This window comes from Loxodonta africana, chromosome 2 (assembly GCF_030014295.1).
Source record: "Loxodonta africana isolate mLoxAfr1 chromosome 2, mLoxAfr1.hap2, whole genome shotgun sequence".
NCBI lineage: Eukaryota > Metazoa > Chordata > Mammalia > Proboscidea > Elephantidae > Loxodonta > Loxodonta africana.
This window is the reverse complement of record NC_087343.1, coordinates 4720669-4741970: the sequence shown is the minus strand read 5'-3', so window position 1 is coordinate 4741970 and position 21302 is coordinate 4720669.

Here is a 21302-nt window from a genome sequence, read left to right as displayed (position 1 = left end):
AATGGCATAATAAAATCTATTAAGAAAACTTTCTGCATACCACTTTGGTGAGTGGCATCTGGGATCTTACATGCTTACAAGCAGCCATCTAAGATACATCAATTGGTCTCAACCCACCTGGCGCAAAGGAGAATGAAGAACACCAAAGACACAAAGTAATTATGAGCCTAAGAGATAGAAAACCAAAAAAAACCCAAACCTAGTGCCGTCGAGTCAATTCCGACTCATAGCGACCCTATATGACAGAGTAGAACTGCCCCATAGAGTTTCCAAGGAGCGCCCGGTGGTTTCGAACTGCTGACCCTTTGGTTAGCAGCCGTAGCGCTTCACCACTACGCCACCAGGGTTTCCAAGAGACAGAAAGCGCCACATAAATCAGAGACTACGTCAGCCTCAAACCAGAGGAACAAGATGGTGGCCGGCTACAACTGATGAGTGCCCAGATGGGGAACACGACAGAGAATCTCTGAATGTTCAGGAGAGCAGTAGGATGCAGACCTCAAATTCTCATAAAAAGACCAGACTTAATGGTCTGACTGAGACTGGAGGTACCATGGAAGTCATGATCCCCAGAACTGTTAACCCAAGATAGGATACATTCCCAAAGCCAACTCTTCAGACCGGGATTGAACTGAAGTATAAGATAGGAGATGACACTGGTGAGGACTGAGCTTCTTGGTCAAGTGGACACATGAGACTACGTGGGCATCTCCTGTCTGGAGGGGAGCTGAGAAGGCAGAGGGGGGACAGAAGCTGGCTGAATGGCCACGGGGACTACAGGGTGGAGAGAAGCAGCAGTGTGCTGTCGTATTAGAGGGAGAGCAACTAGGAGTACATAGCAAGGTGTATACAAAATTTTTGTATGAGAGACTGACCTGATTTGTAAACTTTCACTTAAAGCACAATAAAAATTAAAAAATAAATAAGTAAAATAAAATGAAGAGGTCTTTTGCAGCCGTAAATAAAAAGAAACCCAGGTTTCAGACCTATCTCCACTCCAGCTGTGTGATTGCGCGGTGGTTTCCTACCAGCAAATTAACTATTTTGGGCGATCTCTGACCCACCTGTGTTCCCAGGGGACAGACCCTTCCCCGCTAGCAGCATATTCTCTCACCTCTTTCCTGATTTTCAGTAAGGATCTGGAAGACACAGATGCCCACTTGAGACAGAGAATGGCCTAGAAGATGTAGCTCTGCCAAGAGACAGCCCTGACAAAACTGTTCCATTGTCCACCTCCCAGATAGCAACGATGCCCCACATCTTCAACATCAAAACGGAGAGGAAGAGAGGTTTACCAACATCGGCTTTTTTTTTTTTTTTTTATTAAAGAAGACTACTGTGGACTAATTATACAAATTCCAGTAAGGATTGAAATTGCTCAATGCCTTAGTTTTTCTCTCCTCTGCGTGTGTAGATTTAGATCAGTGCTAATTGCATCCAGGTGTTCCCAAAGCCGCCGTCAAGGGCTGCATTGGAGGCTGGCAACCAGAACCTGGAAACACACCAAGAAGTGCAGGTTTGTTGGGGTAGGATCCACTGAACCTCCTCTATTGTTACTGGCTTCCATGATGGTTCAGACTTGAGTGTTTTTTCAATGTTAATAACTGGAAAATGTTTTTTTTTTTTGTCATTGTAACCTTGAGAATTCCAAAAATGAGGCTGCAATTTTGCAGTTTTTGGTAAAGGATATGTTTGAATCCAAGAAGAGTAAACTAAGAACTGGCAGACAGAATTCCCAAAGAATGCTGGCCCACAGAGCCAGTAAGAAACAGTTTCCTTTGTAGATTTCCATGCCCTGGTGGTACAATGATTAAGCACTCGGCTGCTAACAGAACGGTCAGCAGTTAGAACCCACCCAGTAGTTCCACAGGAGAAAAGACCTGGCGGTCTGCTCCTGTAAAGATTGAACAAAAAAGCCAAACCAAACCCACCGCCATCAAGTTGATTCCGACTCATAGCGATCATGTAGGACAGAGTAGAACTGCCCGCATAGGGTTTCCAAGCAGTGGCTGGTGGATTCAAACTGCCGACCTTTGGGTTAGCAGTCAAGCTCTTAACCACTTCACCACCAGGGCTCCTATAAACCCTACGGGAGGTTCTACTCTGTCCTGTAGGGTAGCTATGAGTCTCAATCAGCTCAAGGCACATAACAACAACAACCTCATCAGTGACAACTCATTACCCAAATCCCGAGGCTGCCCTCCCCTCTTTTCCTTATCAGAAGCTGCTCAGAGGAAAAGGTCAGTCTTTAGGTAAAATTTAGATAACGATGGGTCCATGGGTGGTGGAAAAAATCTGCACTCAGCTACTAACTGAAAGGCTGGTAGTTCAAACCCACCCAGCAGCCCCACTGAAGAAAGGCCTGGTGATCTGCTTTCGTAAAGATTACAGCCAAGAAAACCCTATGGAGCACAGTTCTACTCTGTAACGTGTAAAGTTGCCATGAGTCGGAATCAACTTGACCACAACAGGTGTAGTGTTTTGGTAGTAGCTTGATCATTTTTTAGGGCATTCCAGGTAAAAATAATAATGCTTCCATTTGCTGATCACTATTTGCCAGGAGCGGTGAGAGCACTCTCCTTGTGTTGTTTCATGTGACCTGTCAACCATCGCAGGTGTGCCATTACTGCCATTAGCAGATGAGGAAACGGAGGTTCAGATACTTTAACTAAGTGAAAATTTGCCACTGGTCATGGCACTGATACATGCTGGTGTCCAGACCTACATCGTAGCCCTGGGGCCAGATCAGCGTTTCACTTTGGGGAAAATAGGGTAAATGGTAGAATTTTGCAGGGTGGGGTACCGATTGGACCTTCTCCCTAGGACCAGGTTGAGTGAGTTACACATGTTGGCCATCCACCAGGCTTCGCATCCTGGGAGGGCTACGTCAGGACTGGCTGTCAATATTGTTGGTGTTATTTTAATTTGTATTCCCCATGTCTTCTCTTTGCTTCTCTGAGCTCTGAAATTATACTAACTGGGCACCCACAGGCTGTGCTTAGCCTCAAATCTCGGCTCTCTGTCTTTTGCCCCTGTCAGGGGATTGGTGGAATGCTGCATCCTTGCTTACAACTTCAGAGACAATTAATAAAAGGAACAGATTTTTCTTTGTTGTTCAATATGACTAACATAGATAAGATTTGTTTGCCACTGAACAAAATGCTGAAAAGTAATGACCAATAGGTAAACATAACCGAAAGTTTATTTTACCTGAAAATAAAATCAGCAATGCTTAATGTACTTGAATTTAAAATAAGGCCACAATTGCTTTTTGCCTAGACTATTTTTATTCTGGTTATTTAATACCCTATACCAACACGGAATAAATCTAAGGGTTTAAGCTTAAGGATTAGTGAAGGGCTTTTCCCTGAGCAGAGTTATACCAATGATCCCCATGATAGTAACCAATGAAGCAAATGAACTGCAAGAGCCCAGACTTGGAGCTAGTCTGTCATGGGTTTGAATGCCTGCTGTGCCAGAGCACCGTGGCCGTGATGATTCCCGACCCTCTCCTCTGCCTAAAATTAGGGAGTTAACAGTACCTGCCTTGTTGGGTTGTTGGGGAGACTGTGCGAGTTAAATGCATATAACATGACCAGAACAATATCCGGCAGGTAATGAGCGTTCATTAATGCCCATTATTGTTACTGTTGTTGTTAGTTGCCCTCAAGTGGATTTCAACACATAGGTACCCCATGTGACAAAGTCGCGCTGCCCCATAGAGTTTTCTTGGCTGTAATCTATACGGGAGCAGATCGCCAGGTCTTTTCTCCTGCGTAGTCTCTGGGTGGGTTCAAACCACCAACATTTCTGTTAGGAGCAGAACACTTAACAATTGTGCCACTTGGGCTCTTTTCGGTAGTGGTGGTATTGTAATTCAGATGTTTTGTAAATTATCAATTTTGTGTTTTCGAATGATTAATAGCTACAGCTGCTAAACAAAAGGTTGGCAGTTCAAAACCACCAGGTGCTCCTTGGAAACCCTATGGGGCAGCTCTCCTCTGTAGGATTGCTATAAGTTGGAATTGACTCGACAGCAATGGGTTTGTTTTTTATTCTACAAAAGCACTTTATTTCAGATTCCCTTACATACTCCTTAGAGGAAAGAATCAAGATGTGAACTGGGTGAGACACTACAGGGAGCCCACGGCACCCCCACCTCATGTACGCCCTGCTCTCATGTCCCCAACCCTCCTGTGTGAGTTGAGTGGACAGGAGGGGCATTAACCTTCTCTGTCCCTACTCTCAGGAAGCGGACTTCACCTCCTGTTGAAACCACATGGCTTATAAACCCACTCAGCTGAGAAATTAAACTGAGGGGATCAAGGACAAGAACGCAGACTGGACCCCAAAGATAAAGAGAAGATTTGCTGGTCGACTATAGAATGCGAAGTCTAGATTTGCATATTCTTAAAGAGCAGTTTGTCATACTGTGGCATCTTGCTTGCTGTTGTGATACTGAAAGCTTTGCCACTGGCATTTCAAATACCAGGAGGGTCACCCTCAGTGGACAAGTTAGGCAGAGCTTCCAGACTGAGACTGGGAAAAAGGACTTGGCCATCTACTGCTGAAAAAAATCAGCCAGTGAAAACCTTATAAATAGCAGAAGAATATTGTCTGATATAGTTCGGGAAGACAAGCCCCTCAGCTTAGAAGGCGCTCAAAATACAGCTGGGGAGGAGCTACCTCCTCAAAGCAGAGTCAACCCTAATGACCTGAATGGAGTAAAGTTTTAGGCACCTTCATTTGCTGATGTGGCACGACTCAAAATGAGAAGAAACAGCTGCAAACATCCATTATTAATCAGAACATGGAATTACGAAGTATGAATACAGGAAAATTGGAAATCTTCAAAAATGAAATGGAATACATCAATATCTTTATCATTACCCATTGCCGTCAAGTCAATTCCGACCCATAGTGACCCTGTAGAGCAGAGTAAAACTGCCCCATAGTTTCTAAGGAGCTCCCATTGGATTCGAACTGCCGACCTTTTGGTCAGCAGCCGTAACACTTAACCACTACACCACCAGGGTTTCCAAGGCGTTGGTGTGCTGAAATGGACTGGTATTGGCCCTTTTGAATCAGATAATCCTATGATCTATTATGACATGGATGACAGCTTGAGGAGGAACAGCATCTCATTTCTTGCCAGAAAGAACACTCAAAGATCTATCCTGAAATGCAATGCAGTCAGTGATGGGATAATGTCCATATGCCTACAAGGAAGGTCATTAATACAGCTATTATTCAAATTTTCCCAGTAACCACTAATATCAAAGTTGAAGAAATTGAACATTTCTACCAACATCTACAGGCTGAAATTGATCAAACATGAAATCAAGATGCATTGATAATTACCGGAGGTTGGAAAGGGAACGTTGGAAACAGAGAAGGATTGGTAGTCGGAAAATATGGCTTTGGTGATAGAAACCATGCTGGAGATCACATGAAAGAATTTTGCCAGACCAACAACATATTCATTGACAATTCCTTTTTTTCAACAACATAAACATCTATTATACATGTGGATCTCACCAGATGGAATACACAGGAATCAAATCAACTTCATCTGTGGAAAGAGACAGTAGAGAAACTCAAAATCATCAGTCAGGGACCAACTACTGAACAGTCTACTGATTGCTTATATCAAGTTGAAGCTGAAGAAAATTAAAATAAGTCCATGAGAGCCAAAGTAAGACCATGAATATATCAAACCAGAATTTAAAGACCATCTCAAGAAGATATTTGAAGCATTGAACACTAATGACTGAAGACCAGACAAGTTGTGTCATACATGAAGAAAGCAAAAGGTCATTGAAAGGACAGAACAGAAAAAATAATAATAAGACCAAAATGGATGTCAGAAGAGACTCCGAAACTTGCTCTGGAATGTTGAGTAGCTAAAGCAAATGGAAGAATTAATGAAGTAAAAATGCTGAACACAAGATTTCAAAGGGCAGCCAAGAAGACGAAGGAAAGTATTACAATGACATGAGCAAAGACCTGGAGTTAGCAAACCAAAAGGGAAGAGCACACTCGGCGTTTCTCAAACTGAAAGAGCTGAAGAAATATTTCAAGCCTATAGTTGCCATATTGAAGGGTTCCCTTTCTTCACAATGCTATCCATATTTAGTTATGATCCACATAGTCAAATGTCTTTGAATAGTCAATAAAACACAAGTAAACATCTTTCTGGTATTCTCTGCTTTCAGACAAGATCCATCTCACATCAGCAATGCTTTGTTTCACATCCTCTATCTGAATCTGGCTTGAGCTTCTGGCAGTTCCCTGTCAATGTCCTGCTGCAACTGCTTTTGAATGATCTTCAACAAAATGTTACTTGTGTGTGATATTAATGATAATTTCTGCATTCTGTTGGATCATATTTCTTTGGAATAGGCACAAATATGGACCTCTTCCAGGTGGTTGGCTGGTTGCTGTCTTCCAAATTTCTTGACATAGATGAGTGAGCACTTCCAGCACTACATCCATTTGTTGAAACATCTCGACTAGTATTCCATCAATTCCTGGTGACTTGCTTTTCACCATTTCTTTCGGTGCAGTTCAGACTTCTTCCTTCCGTGTCATTGGTTTTTGGTCATGTGGTACCTCCTGAAATGGTTGAACATTGACCAATTCTTTTTGGTACAGTTGCTCTGTATATTCCTTCCATCTTCTTTTGATGCTTTCTGAGTTGTTCAATATTTTCCTTATAGAATCCTCCAATATTGCAACTCAAGACTTGATTTTTTCTCCCGTTATTTCAGATTGAGAAATGCTGAGTATGTTCTTACCTTTTGGTTTTTAACTCCAGGTTTTTGCGTATTTCAGTATAATACTTTACTTTGCCTTCTTAACCACCCTTTGAAACGTTCCATTCAGATCTTTTATTTCAACATTTCTTCCATTTGCTTTAGCTACTCTACATTCAAAAACAAGTTTCAGAGCCTCTTCTGACATCCATTTGGGTCTTTTCTTTCTATCCTGTCTTTTTAATAACCTTTTGCTTTCTTCATGTATGATTTCTTGATGTCATCCCACAACTTGTCTTATCTTCAGTCATTAGCGTCCAACGCATCAAATGTCTTCTTGAGATTTCTGGCTATGCTTCTTCCAAGACAGATTTGTTTGTTCTTCTAACAGTCCTGGTATAGTCAATGTTCTTACCCAACACCATAACTCAAATACACCCATTCTTCTTTGGTCTTCCTTATTCATTGTTCGGCTTTTGCATGCATATGAAGTGATTGAAAATACCATGGTTTGGGTTAGGTGCACATTAGTTCCCAAAATGACACCTTTGCTTTTTAACACTTTAAAGAGGTCTTTTGCAGCAGATTTCCCCAATGCAATATGTTGTCTTCCACCACCCCCCTGTCAGTTTTTCCTACTGTAGTGGATTATTTGTCACTGTGGTGCTGGAAGCTCTGCCACCAGTATTTCAAATACTACAGGGTCATCCATGGAGGACAGGTTTGAATGGGGTTTCCAGACTCAGATAGGCTAAGAAGAAGGAACGCATCAGCAAATGAAGGTCCTGAAAGCTTGACTCCATCCATGTCATTAAGGTTGACTCTACTTTGAGGAGGCAGCTCTTCCCCAGCTGTATTTTGAGTGCCTTCAAAGCTGAGGAGCTCATCTTCCTGCCTTGTATCAGACAATGTTCCACTTCTATTCATAAGGTTTTCACTGGCCAATTTTTTCAGAAGTAGGTGACCAGGTCCTTCTTCCTAGTCTGTCTTAGTCTGGAAGCTCCATGTCCTCCATGGGTGACCCTGCTGGTATTTGAAATATTGGTGGCAGAGCTTCCAGCATCACAGTAACAAGCAATCCACTACAGTAGGACAAACTGACAGAGGAGTGGTGGAAGAAGACATATTGCATTGGGCAAATCTGCTGCAAAAGACCTCTTTAAAGTGTTAAAAAACAAAGATGTCATTTTGAGGACTAAGGTGCACCTGACCCAAACCATGGTATTTTCAGTCACCTCATATGCGTGCAAAAGCTGGACAATAAATAAGGAAGACCGAGGAAGAATGGATGCATTTGAATTATGGTGCTGGGTAAAAATATTGAATACACCATGGACTGCTAGAAGACCAAACACATCTGTCTTGGAAGAAGCTCAGCCAGAATGCTCCTTAGAAGTGAGGATGACAAGACTTCGTCTCATGTACTTGGCATCAAGTCAACTCAGATTAAAGGCAACCAGGTGTGTGTCAGAGTAGAACCGTGCTCCACAGGGTTTTCTGCAGCTGATCTTTGGATGTAAATCACCAGGCCTTTCTTCCAAGGTGACTCTGGTCGGACTCAGGCCTACACAGACTTTCCTATTTACATTTTGAATGACCAGTGCTGTGGGTTGTGTACCCACTTTCAGGAAAGGGCACTGATGCTCAGAGTAGTGGGAGAGCCTCCCCAGTATGACACAGACAGCAGGTGGTAGAGTCAGGGTTGGAGGCTGGGCTTTCTTTCCCCCCAAAAGCTCAGCCCCATGCAGCCACCCACCCCGGGGGGCAGCTGGAGCCCAGCCTGAGGGGCCACTGTCTGCTCACCTTAACATCTCATGTGCCCTGTCCTTTGCATCTCTTTACTATGCAACAGATTCACAGCCTCTGAGACCCCAGAACCATCCCCGAATCTAACGGCCCCCCTTTCAGAAGCTCAGCTGTGTTTGCAGCTGCTCCGACACCCTCCCAACATCCTTCTCTTATTGTACACTCACAGATGTCTGTGCACCTTATCAGCACCTTAGGGTCTTCTCCGGGAAGACTAGGGGGTGGCGGAAGCCCCTGGGTGGTGCCAGCAATGAGCATACTTGGTCACTAACTGAAAGGTTGGAGAGGTACCTCGGAAAAAAGGCCTGGCAATCTTCTGAAAAGCCAGTCACCGGAAACTCTATGGCGCACAGTTCTACTCTAACACACATGAAGTCACTGTGAGTCAGAATCAACTTGATGGCACTTGGTTTCATGGCGATAGGGAAGGAGCAAACCACATCGTATGAGAATTAAGTTGTTTTTCCTGAATTGGTAAAAGAATTTTCTCATCTAATCCCCTCTGCCCCTCATCTAAATCTTGCTTTGCCTTTTTAAGATTTTCAACCACAAGCAGCTAGAACCACATACTCTGTATCTGGACCTGCGCTCCTTAAAGCCACTCTCTCCCATACAAGGAGCCAGGCTTTCTCTCCCCACCCCTTGGCTGCACTACCTTGTTTTGCAGCTTGTCAGTAGGCTCACCAGCTTTCATTCTGAGCAGATGCTGAAATTTGCCCAGCTGTATCATGTTTGAAAGCTTCGTTACTCCTTTTTGGCTGTAATAAGTACCTTAGATTGGAACAGAATATCTAATTACATTGGAAGGGGAAATATCGACATTCATTCATCAAATATCTTCCTGGTCGCTTTGCATGCACACATTCTGGCTAATGAACAAGAGAGAGCTACCAGACTCACTCCCATTGCCACAGAGACAGGAGACAACAGGTATCAGGGCCAGGAGAGTGGGGCGGCTGTGGTTGGGCAGCATTTTGTTCTAGTGTCCTGACACACTCAGGTGACGTTACCATGAAAAGGCTTTGAGGACCAACCACAGAGCCAGCTCCGTGAAGGCCACTGGGAGTTCATCAGTGGCCCGTGTGCCAGAGCAGAACTTCACAGCAGAACTGTAGGGTACTCAGATAGTTAGTATTTCTTTTCCCCCCGGGTTTTAGGATTGAAGCTGAGGTATCTGAACTTCAGGAAAGGAGGACCAGAGCAAGGTCAAAGCAAGGGAGAGGGAGGAGGTTCTGGGTGATGACATTGTTGTTGTTGTTAGGTGCCATCAAGCTGGTTCTGATTCATAGCAACCCTGGTCCGGTGCCATCCTCACAATTGTTATGTTTGAGCCCATCAGTGGTGATGATGAGGAGGGGCAGAGAATGACAGTATTGTCTCACTTCCCCTGCCTTAGCCTGGGCTGTCTGGAGAAGCAAAATCAGAAGTGTATAAATATCTACATAGAGAGATTTATGTCAAGGAAATGGCTTCTCCTGATTCACAAAGCCGCGGGGCCTGGCGCACCCAAATCAGCAGGTAAGACAGTAGGGCTCTCGCTCACAGGCTGCGAAGACCTACGAATGCCAAGGTCGGCAGGCAAAAAGGCAGGTTAGCTGCTAGCTCAAATGTCAAGAACCAGAGGTCAGATGAACACAAGTCAGCTGTAGGATCCAGAGTGAGCAAAAGCCAGCAAGCCTTTTCAGAGGAAAAAAAAAAAAAATTTTTTTTTTTTTTTTTTGAGCCCACCTATATTGGATGCAGGCCAGACGTCCAAGAAAACTCCCTTTCAACTGATTGGCTACTCACAGCAGATCCCTTCACATCATGAAGGTGATCACATTGTATCACAGCTCATCATGGAGGTGATCACATCATCATAAGACTACCAAAGTACATCATAACTGCCAAACTGCTGAGAATCATGGCCCAGCCAACCTGACACACAATCTTAATCATCACAGTCCCACTGGAGTTTGTAATAAGCAGTCAGGAGCAGTTTGTGGCTCCTTCCCTCTAATTTTCAGCCCACCCTACTGGGGACAAAGTTCACTCAGCATTATATAGCAGTAACTCTCAGGAACTGCTCTGCTATTGGCTGACTGAATTGGTATCCTTGAAGCCTTGGAGGAGGTCTTTGGGCAGCCATGCTGCTGCCTCAAAATGGAAAGACTAGGAAATTACTCAGGGGATAGTATCTTTAATTTTCTTCATGTAATTGGAGAAAAATGCTGGCATGTTGACTCAGTCAATTAATCGTACGCTGGTGACTACTAGCGTGTTGCTGTGACGCTGGAAACTGTGCTACCAGTATTTCAAATGCCAGCAGGGTCACCCATGGTGGACAGGTTTAAGCAGGGCTTCCAGACTTATACAGACTAGGAAGAAAGGCCTGGTCATCTAGTTCTGAGAAATCACCAGTGAAAACCCCGTGGATCACAACGGAACATTGTCTGAGTCATTTGCTTTGGACATGTCATCAGGAGGAATCAATTGCTGGAGGAGAACATCATGTTTAGTGAAGAAGAGAGCTAGTGAGGGTGAGGGAGATCCTCACTGAGATGGGTTGGCACAACAGCCACCAACAATGGACTTGAACATGCTGGAGACCCTGAGGATAATGCAGGACCAGCCAACATTTCATTCTTTTGTACATGGGGTCAACATGAGTCAGAGCCAACTCGATGGTAGCTGTTTATCTACCTATAACTATAAACATACGTATAGATATGGATGTGGATGTAGACTACAGATAGAGATGTTGTTGTTAGGTGCCATCCAGTCAGTTTCTACTCATAGCCACCCTATGTACAATAGAATGAAACACTGCCCAGTCCTGTGCCATCCTCACAATCATTGTTGTGCTTAAGCCATTGCTGCAGCCACTGCATCAATCCATCTCATTGAGGGTCTCCCTCTTTTTTGCTGACCCTCTACTTTACCAAGCATGATGTCCTTCTCCAGGACTGGTCCCTCCTGATAACATGTCCAAAGCATGTGAGACATCGTCTCACCATCCTTGCTTCTAAGAAGCATTCTGGTTGTATTTCCTCCAAGACAGATTTGTTCATTCTTTTGGCAGTCCCTGGTATGTTCAATATTCTTCACCAACACCACAATTCCAAGGTGTCAATTCTTGTTCAGTCTTCCTTATTCATCCTCCAGTTTATGCATGCCTATGAGATGACTGAAAACACCATGGCCTGGGTCAAGCACACCTTAGTCTTCAAGGTGACGTCTTTGCTTTTCAACACTAAAGAGGTCTTTTGCAGCAGATTCACCTGACGCAATTGGGCTTTGATTTCTTGACTGCTGCTTCCATGGGTGTTGATTGTGAATCCAAGTAAAATGAAATCCTTCACAAATACAGTCTTTTCCCTGTTTATCTGATGTCGCTTATTGGTCCAATTGTCAGGTTTTTTGTTTTCTTTATGCTGAGGTGTAACCCATAATGAAGGCTGTAGTCTTTGATCCTCATAGGTAAGTGCTTCAAGTCCTCTTCATTTTCAGAAAGCAAGGTTGTGTCATCTGCATAACACAGGTTGTTAATGAGTCTTCCTTCAATCTTGAGGAGGAAAACTTCCTCATATAGTCCAGCTTCTTGGGTAATTTTCTCAGCATACAGATTGAATAAGTATGGTGAAAGGACACAACCCTGACGCACATTTTTCCTAACCTTAAACCACCCAGTATCCCCTTGTTCTGTCTGAACAACTGCCTCTTGATCTATGTACTAGTTCCTCACGAGCACAATTAAGTGTTCTGGAATTCCCATTCTTCACAATGTTATCCATAATTTGTCATGATCCACACAGTCGAATGCCTTTGCATAGTCAATAAAACACAGACCCAATCTTTCTGGTATTCTCTGCCTTCAGCCAGAATCCATCTGACATCAGCAATGATATCCCTGATCCTGGGTCCTCTTCTGAGTCCAGCTTGAATTTCTGGCAGTTCCTTGTCAATATACTGCTGCAGCTGCTTTTGAACCATCTTCAGCCAGATTTTACTTGCATGTGATATTAATGATATTGCTCGATAATTTCTACATTTGGTGGGATCACCTTTCTTGGGAATATTCTTGGGAATAGGCATAAATATAGATCTAGTCTGTTGGCCAGGTAGCTGTCTTCCAAATTTCTTGGCATAGACCAGTGAGTACTTTCAGCCCTGTATCCGTTTGTTGAAACATACCAGTTGGAATTCTGTCAATTCCTGGAGCCTTGTTTTTTGCCAATGCCTTCAGTACAGTTCGGACTCCCTCCTTCAGTGCCATTGGTATCTGCTCATATGGTACCTCCTGAAATGGTTGAATGTCAATCAATTCTTTTGGGTATAGTGGCTCTGTGTATTCTTTCCATCTTCTTTTGATGCTTCCCGAGTCATTTGATATTTTTGCCATAGAATCCTTCACTATTGCAACTTGACACTTGAATTTTTTCTTCAGTTCTTTCAGCTTGAGAAATGCAGATTGTGTTCTTCCCTTTTGGTTTTCCATTTCCAGGTCTTTGCACATGTCATTACAATACTTTGTCTTCTGGAGCTGCCCTTTGAAGTCTCCTGTTCAACTCTTTTACTTCATCATTTCTTCCTTTTGCTTTAACTACTCAACGTTCAAGAGCAAGTTTCAGAGTCTCTTTTGACAACCATTTTGGACTTTTATTTCTTGTGTTTTCAATGACCTCTTGCTTTCTTCATGTATGATGCCCTTGATGTCATTCCATAACTCATCTGGTCTTCAGTCATTAGTGTTCAGTAGATCAAATATCTTCTTGAGATGGTCTCTAAATTCTGGTGGGATATACTCAAGGTCATATTTTGGCTCTTGTCAACTTGTTTTAATTTTCCTCAGTTTCAACTTCAACTTGTATATGAGCAATTGATGGTCTGTTCTGCAGTCAGCCCCTGGCCTTGTTCTGACTGACGATACTGATCTTTCCCACTGTCTCTTCCCACAGATGTAGTTGATTTGATTCCTGTGTATTCCATTTGGCAAGGTCCATGTGCATAGTTGGCATTTATGTTGGTGAGAAAAGGCATTTGCAATGAAGTAGTCTTCAGTCTTGAAAAATTCTATCACGCAATCTCTGGCATAATTTCTGTCACCAAGGCCATATTTTCCAACTACCTATCCTTCTTCTTTGTTCCAAACTTTTGCATTCCAATCTCCAGTAATTATCAATGCAAACTGATTGCATGTTCAATCAATTTCAGTCTGCAGAAGCTGGTAAAAATCTTCAGTTTCTTCATCTTTGGCCTTAGTGGTTGATGCTTCAGGATAGAACTCGAAATGTTCATTTTGATGATGAGTACAACACCGTTCCTCTTCAAGTTCTTGTTCCCGGCATAGTAGACCGTATGATTCCCTGATTCAGAAGAGCCAATACCAGTCCATTTCAGTTCACTAATGCCGAGGGTATCGATGTTTATGTATTTCATTGCATTTCTGATGAATTCCAATTTTCCTAGATTCGTACTTCATACATTCCAGGCTCTAATTACTAATGGATGTTTGCAGCTGTTTCTTCTCATTTTGAGTCATGCCACATCAGCAAATGAAGGTCCCAAAATCTTGACTCCAAGTCATTAAGAATCGACTCTACTTTGAGGAGGCAACTCTTCCCCAGTCTCATTTTGAGTGACTTCCAGCCTGGGGGACTTATCTTCTGGCACTCTATCAGACAATGTTCTGCTGGTATTCATAAGGTTTTTACTGGCTTAATCCTTTCACAGGTAGACTGCTGGACCTTTCTTCCTAGTCTGTCTTAGTCTGGAAGCTCAGCTGAAACCTGTCCACCATGGATGACCCTGCTGATATTTGAATACCAGTGGCATAGATTCTAGCATCGCAGCAACATGCAAGCCCCCACAATACAGCAAACTGACAGACACGTGGGGGAGAGATGTAGAACTCTAATTCTCATAGGCTGACAACATGAGCCATTAAAATCATTCAAATAGCATTCCATTTCTTAATGTGGTAATTCCGTGCTTACGAAATAACTTCCAATTTCTATTGAATTTCCATGGAGTCTCTAACAGGGAGAAAATGCATCCACTAAAAAAAAAATCCCGTTGCCATCGAGTCGATTCTGACTCATAGCGACCCCATAGGACAGAGTAGAACTGCCCCACAGAGTTTCCAAGGAGCATCTGGTGGATTTGAACTGCTGACCTTCTGGTTAGCAGCTGTAGCACTTAACCACTATGCCGCCAGGGTTTCCATGCATCTGCCAGTTCATATAAACATGCTAGCTTGTTGGCCATCTTGGTTCCTGTTTTTAATAATCAATGTGAATGCTGTAGAGTTGTGGGATGAGTGGTGTCCTCCTGCCCTAGATACACTCACAGAAGTTGATTTCTGCACCTGCAAATCTGAGAATCAGCTTCTCCCTCCTGGTGATGGCTACTCTCTAGGGCCAAAGTACCCTGGAACACCTGCCCCAACCTTAGCTGCTCTGTGTCCCAGATCCCACTCCATCCTGTGCCTCTCAGCCACTGCCACATGGAACATCCTCAGAAGTGGAGACAACAGTGAAAGGCTGGGGAAAGCCAGTGTCCAGATGCAGAAGTGGCTGCCAAGGATGTTTACAGCTAGCCATTCATGCACCTGATTCCCATCAATGTTGGCTGGTCAGCTTTATCCTGTGTATTCATCTACTCCCCTGAAAAAGAACTTCACAAGAGGAGTTGGCAGGCCTTCTGTGACTTCTTGGCCCATTTCATTTTGCACTGGCGAAGTAGCTCAGAGAGAATTGAATCTGATGCCTAGAACATTTTACAGTAGTTACTGCCAAATAAATTTCTTTCACAGATTATCAACTGTCCCACCTTCACCTACAGACATGTCTTTGCTTAAGCTTTACTTATACTTCACTTAATTTTTAAAGTTTTTCTTTCTCCTCCTCCTAGGAAAAGATAGCAGGTCTTTTCCAGGTGTGATTCTTTTGTTGCAGACAAGTCCATGGTTCTGCTACTCAAGGTCCAGTCCACACATTTTTGGCTGCGATGAAGCGTTTGTTACCACCCGTGAGACAAGTACAGAAAGTGAGAGGAAACATCTGCAAAGTTTTTTAGCTATTCTGCATTACTGTGGTGTGATGGTTAAGGTTGTGTGTCAACTTGGCTGGGCCGTGATACTCAGTGGTTTGGCAGCTATGACGTAGTTTGGCAGTCATACTATGATGTAATCACCTCCATAATGAGATCTGCTATGAGCAGCCAATCAGTTGAAAGGGAATTTCCCTGGGGGTGTGGCCTGCATCCAATATAGGTGGACTTTCTGGCAAAGCTTGCTGGCTTTGACTTGCTTTGGATCCTGCTTCTGTTCATCTGACCTCCAGTTCTTGGGACTTGAGCTAGCAGCTTACCTGCCAATCTTGGGACTTGTCGGCCTCCACAGCCTGTGAACTGGAGGCCTGTTATTGGATCTACTGGTCTTGGGTTCGCCAGCCCCTGTAGCCAAGTGAGTCAGGAGGCGCATCTAGCCTGACCCACAGACTTGGGACTTTCCAGCCTCTACAACCTCGTGAGCCATTTCCTTGATACAAATCTATCACTCTCTCTCTCTTTCTCTCAGTATATATATATATATATATACACACACACACACACACACACACACTTCACTGGTTTTGCTTCTCTAGAGAACCTAGCCTGAGACTTGTGGCATGCAAGAGGATGTCTTTGTGTTTTACAGAGGTATTAGTCCGTGATCAGTGGGAAATAAAAATCTTGGTCCTTGCCTACAGAAAGCTAAAGCATGGTTCTACTATATTATGTTTAGACTAATTATTATGAGGTTTTCCCAGGCCAGTTTCTATTTCTGTTTTTAATGTCTTTTAATGTCTAAAAATACAACTAAAATGTTGTCTTAATTTATATATATATATATATATTTAGTAAAATGCCTTTGACTTGACCTGTCTATCAATAGGTAGAGGCTTGGATCAAAATAATGCCACCCGGGGTTTCAAATGAAAAGCACTCCTTATTCAATCATAGGGAAACATTTCTATTAAATGTATTAATTCCCTTTCATCGATACTGTCTTGCAACTGTATTTGATAATTATTTTGGATTGTTCCCTGGACTTTGGCTCTCACTACTGAATATAAATAACCTAACAAATAGGAATATATCTGTATTAACAGTAAGTGGTTTTCTATAAATTTTACTTTTTTGTAAATAATTTTTATTATTCATTTTTAGATTAGTACTAACATTCAGTAGAAAAGTTATGTTTGAGGGAGTTGTAAAAGGTTAATGAAATGTCATTCACAAGTCATTATTTTTTCATTGTACAGTGAAAATCAGCTCAACAAGAACGTTATGAACTTGTACTGTAGCAAAGAATCATACAAGGTGCTGTGAGCTATCCAAAAGGAATAGATGACCTCATTCTCCCACAGAGAAACAAGATTCATATACATAAAAAGAAAGAAAGGAAGGGAGGGAAGAAGGAAGAGAAGGAAGGAAAGAAGGAAGAAGGGGAGGCAACAGGAAGGAAGGAAAGAAGACGGGGAGGGGGAGGAAGATCCAGATACTGATTAAGAAACCAAAAAAGCTAAACAGGAGCAAGTATGGTATATTTCAGTGCTGCATGAATTCAGAGTTAGGGAAAAGTGAGCTGAATTGGAGTTAATTTAAAATGTCTGCTTGTGTGGTGAGAGCCCTCAGCTTAGCCTTCACCTGCAGGACATGAATTGGCAGAGGGAGGACAGCTGACAGCCATCCAAATGGGTTTTGGAAGTGGGAGATGAAACAAGGCTGTGTTTGGATATTTGAAGGAACTGAGCAGAGTAAGTTAAAGGGACCAGTTTTATTAGAACTAAAGCTGTTTTGGTGGAAGTCGGAAGAGAATACTGGATAGTTGTCAAGTGTGCTTATTGATCACCTAAATGTCGTGACTGGAGAGTTTAGATTTGAGTCAAAAAGCAAATGGGAAATCCTTTTAGCTGAAGTTGTTGCTATTTTTCTTAGTTGCCATCGAGTCTGTTCTGACTCATGGCGACCCCAAGTGTGCAAAGTAGAATTGCTCCATAGGGCTTGGCTGAAGAGTGGCATAATAAAACAGGAAGTAATACAACTCTGTGTGTACACGTCTCATTCACATCTTCAGATGTACGTGGTGGTTGTTATAGATATGGACCTCTAAAGCCCTTGACAATGAGTCAAAAGTCAACATCAAAGACCCATTTCTAAATTTAAACTGCCCTGGGAGAGAATATGAGAATGGAAATCTAGGGAGGTGGTGTATTTGTTCTCTATCTAAAGGAATTAACTACAGACATAACATTGCCATAATTTATAATATGTAGTTAAGGTTAGTTAGTTAAGGGGATTGTTGGCACTACTATCTAAAATACTAAAAGAAGAAGAAAAGGAAACACTAGACACTTCGAATGTCGATCATATCGTCAGTCATAAACCTACATGGTTTGTCAAAGAATGCGACAACACATGATCAGAAACTATTCATGATTCCACTGCTCAAATAAGACATTGTCCAAACATGCATTATCTCATCTATTTTTTTTTAACATGAAATGATGGCCTAAAATCCTGCACTGCTCTAGGAAAGACATCTCAACAATCTCTGTGACATTTTGTTGCATATGTTGACATCGCTAACTGCAAGTGGGCAATTTTTCATCACGTTGGCGTTTCCTTGTGTATAAATTTCATCACGAACATAGAAAAGAATTGGTTAGACCTTATGGGAAATATTTTAATATAACAAATACATACAACTTTTGAATTAGATGTTCTCAGACTCAGGACATACTAATGAAATTGGATTCTTGGGCACTTAGTTTTAGATCTAAGAACTATATTAAAATGTTATCAGTGACAGGCCATCCTCCAAAATTTTTACTGAATTTTCCAATACCCATGGGGGAAATACCAGCTGTAAAGATGAGCACATTTCTTATAGTTGAAGAAATTTTACTCAGTAGTAAGACTGTGGATCCACAATCAACAGCCATGGAAGCAGCAGTCAAGAAATCAAAAGACACATTGCATTGGGTGAATCTGCTGCAAAGGTCCTTTTTAAAGTGTTGAAGAGCAAAATGTCATCTTGAAGACTAAGGTGCGCCTGACCCAAGCCATGGTATCTTTCAATCGCATCGTATGCATGTGAAAGTTGGACAATGAATAAGGAAGGTCGAAGAAGAATTGATGCCTTTGAATTGTGGTGTTGGTGAAGAATATTGAATATACCATGGACTGCCAGAAGAACGAACAAATCTGTCTTGGAAGAAGTAGAACCAGAATGCTCCTTAGAAGCAAGGATGATGAGACTGTGTCTTACATACTTTGGACAAGTTGTCAGGAGGGATCAGTTCCTGGAGAAGGACATCACGCTTGGCAAAGTACAGGGTCAGTGGAAAAGAGGAAGACCCTCAACGAGGTGGATTGACACAGTGGCTGCAACAATGGGCTCAAGCATAACAATGATTGTAAGGATGGTGCAGGACCGGGCAGTGTTTTGTTCTGTCGCGCATAGGGTGGCTATGAGTTGGAGTCAACTCAGCGGCACCTAACAACAACAACAACAACAAGCTATCCATGTTTCTACACCTACACTGAAGCCAGGAGAAGTCTTAGCACCTAGCTTCTTTGCCCAGGAGTAAGCGAGTCTTTGAATGGCCATGCTCGGATATCTGGGGGAAGAGAAGGAAATGGGGACAGAATTACTGGCTGCCGATGAACTACCTGGAAACCCTGGTGGCGTAGTGGCTAAGTGGTATGGCTGCTAACCAAAGGGTTGGCAGTTTGAATCTGCCAGGTGCTCCTTGTAAACTCTATGGGGCAGTTCTACCCTGTCCTATAGGGTCACCATGAGTCAGAATCAACTTGACAGCACTGGTTTTTTTGGGGTTTTTTTTGATGAATTACCCTGGGAGGGTGAGGTCCACCCACCATATTGGCCAGCAACTTGCCAGAGGAGAGGGCTCTGGGTAGGGCATGGGGTAATGACCAGCCTTTTTGAAGGATTAAGAAACTCAGTTTCAAAGTTCCAATTGTTCCATTAAGGAAATAATATTTGAATCGCCCGAAGTTAATGATTGCTTCTTAAGCCTTTCTCATTGGAATAAACACACACCTACCTCTTATTATAGCTTAGAATGTACTCTCCACCTTTAGCATCAGAATTTTATGTTAAGAGCCCGTTGTCCAGATCTTTGCATCCCGTGGTGCTTCCAGAGTCTGTACACGAAGCTGTCCACCTCAGGATAAAAAAGAAAAAAACTTTTTTACGTTTTTTCTGCTCCATCAATCCAACCTTTCTGTAGAAACTGGCCCCTGTGCAACCACAAAGCGTTTTTAAAAGCTCAAAGCATCTGTTGGGTGTTTTCTTTGAAATTAAAAAAAAAAGAGCAAATTTTCACACTTCCTCCTCAAATCACACAATGTGTCTGCAGGAGGCATTGCTACATGATGCTTGCTGGTGCCTGTTACCTGCTTTTAGCCGAGGCAATTTTAACATGGTGCCGTGTGCTTTCGGGTCATATTAACTAAGCAGGTTTTGGCGGGGCTTATAATAAAAGAAGGGGCCAGGATTAAATGTATTTATTTCCCTTCTACTATTTTCTGTGGTGGTAGCAAAGATGCTCTGTGCTTCAGCTAATGGGCATAATTAGAATAAAATGAAATCACAGGAAGACTTGGACAAGTTCGAAGGACACCGTAGGAGGACTTGCAATTTCCTTATTGTCCTCTAAATGCTTTTCTTACTACAGCAAGACATATTTTCTCACTTGACTGAGGCTCGAAAAAATGTTCAGTTGATTAATGAAGCTACTTCTGGGCCAGTTCTGCTCTTCTATCTCTTTCACGGTAATTGCCATATAGTACAAGGTATGAGCGCTATGCCTTTCTGCTTTCCTAACAGGAAACAACACCTGCAGAGGGCTCATCTGATCATTTGGGCACGCTGTAGCCAGTCTGCCTTTCTCTTCTTAATTACTCTCTGACCTCGGAGTCATATGGAAGTGTCAGTCCTGGCATTTTCTGAGGCACCCGAAGGTCTTCCACATAACACAAAGAGAAGACTCCTGTCTATCTTTATCTAACTAGGGGCAGACGGCTTTTTTTTTTTTTTTTAATACAAACATGCCATTTTTTTTAACTGTGGTTTAAGTGAAAGTTTACAAATCAAGTCAGTCTCATACAAAAATTTAAATACACTTTGCCATGTACTTCTAGTTGCTCTCCACCTAATGAGACAGCACACTCCTTCTCTCCACCCTGTATTTCCCGTGTCCATTCAGCCAGCTCCTGTTCCCCTCTGCCTGCTCATCTCCCCTCCAGGCAGGAGCTGCCCACATAGTCTCATGTGTCTACTTGAGCCAAGAAGCTCACTCCTCACCAGTATCATTTTCTGTCTTATAGTCCAGTCCAGTCGCCATCTGAAGAGTTGGCTTTGGGAGTGGTTCCAGTCTTGGGCTAACAGAAGGTCTGGGGACCATGGCCTCCGGCGTCCTTCTAGTCTCAGTCAGACCATTAAGTCTGGTCTTTTTACAAGAATTTGAGGTCTGCATCCCACTGTTCTCCTGCTCCCTCAAGGATTCTCTGTTGTGTTCCCTGTCAGGGCAGTCATCAGTTGTAGCTGGATACCATCTTGTTCTTTTGGTCTCAGGCTGGTGTAGTCTCTGATTTATGTGGCCTTTTCTGTCACCTGGGCTCATAATAACCTTGTGTCTTTGGTACAAACAAGCCATTCTTATTTTATTTTTAGAAGTTGAAAAGGCACTG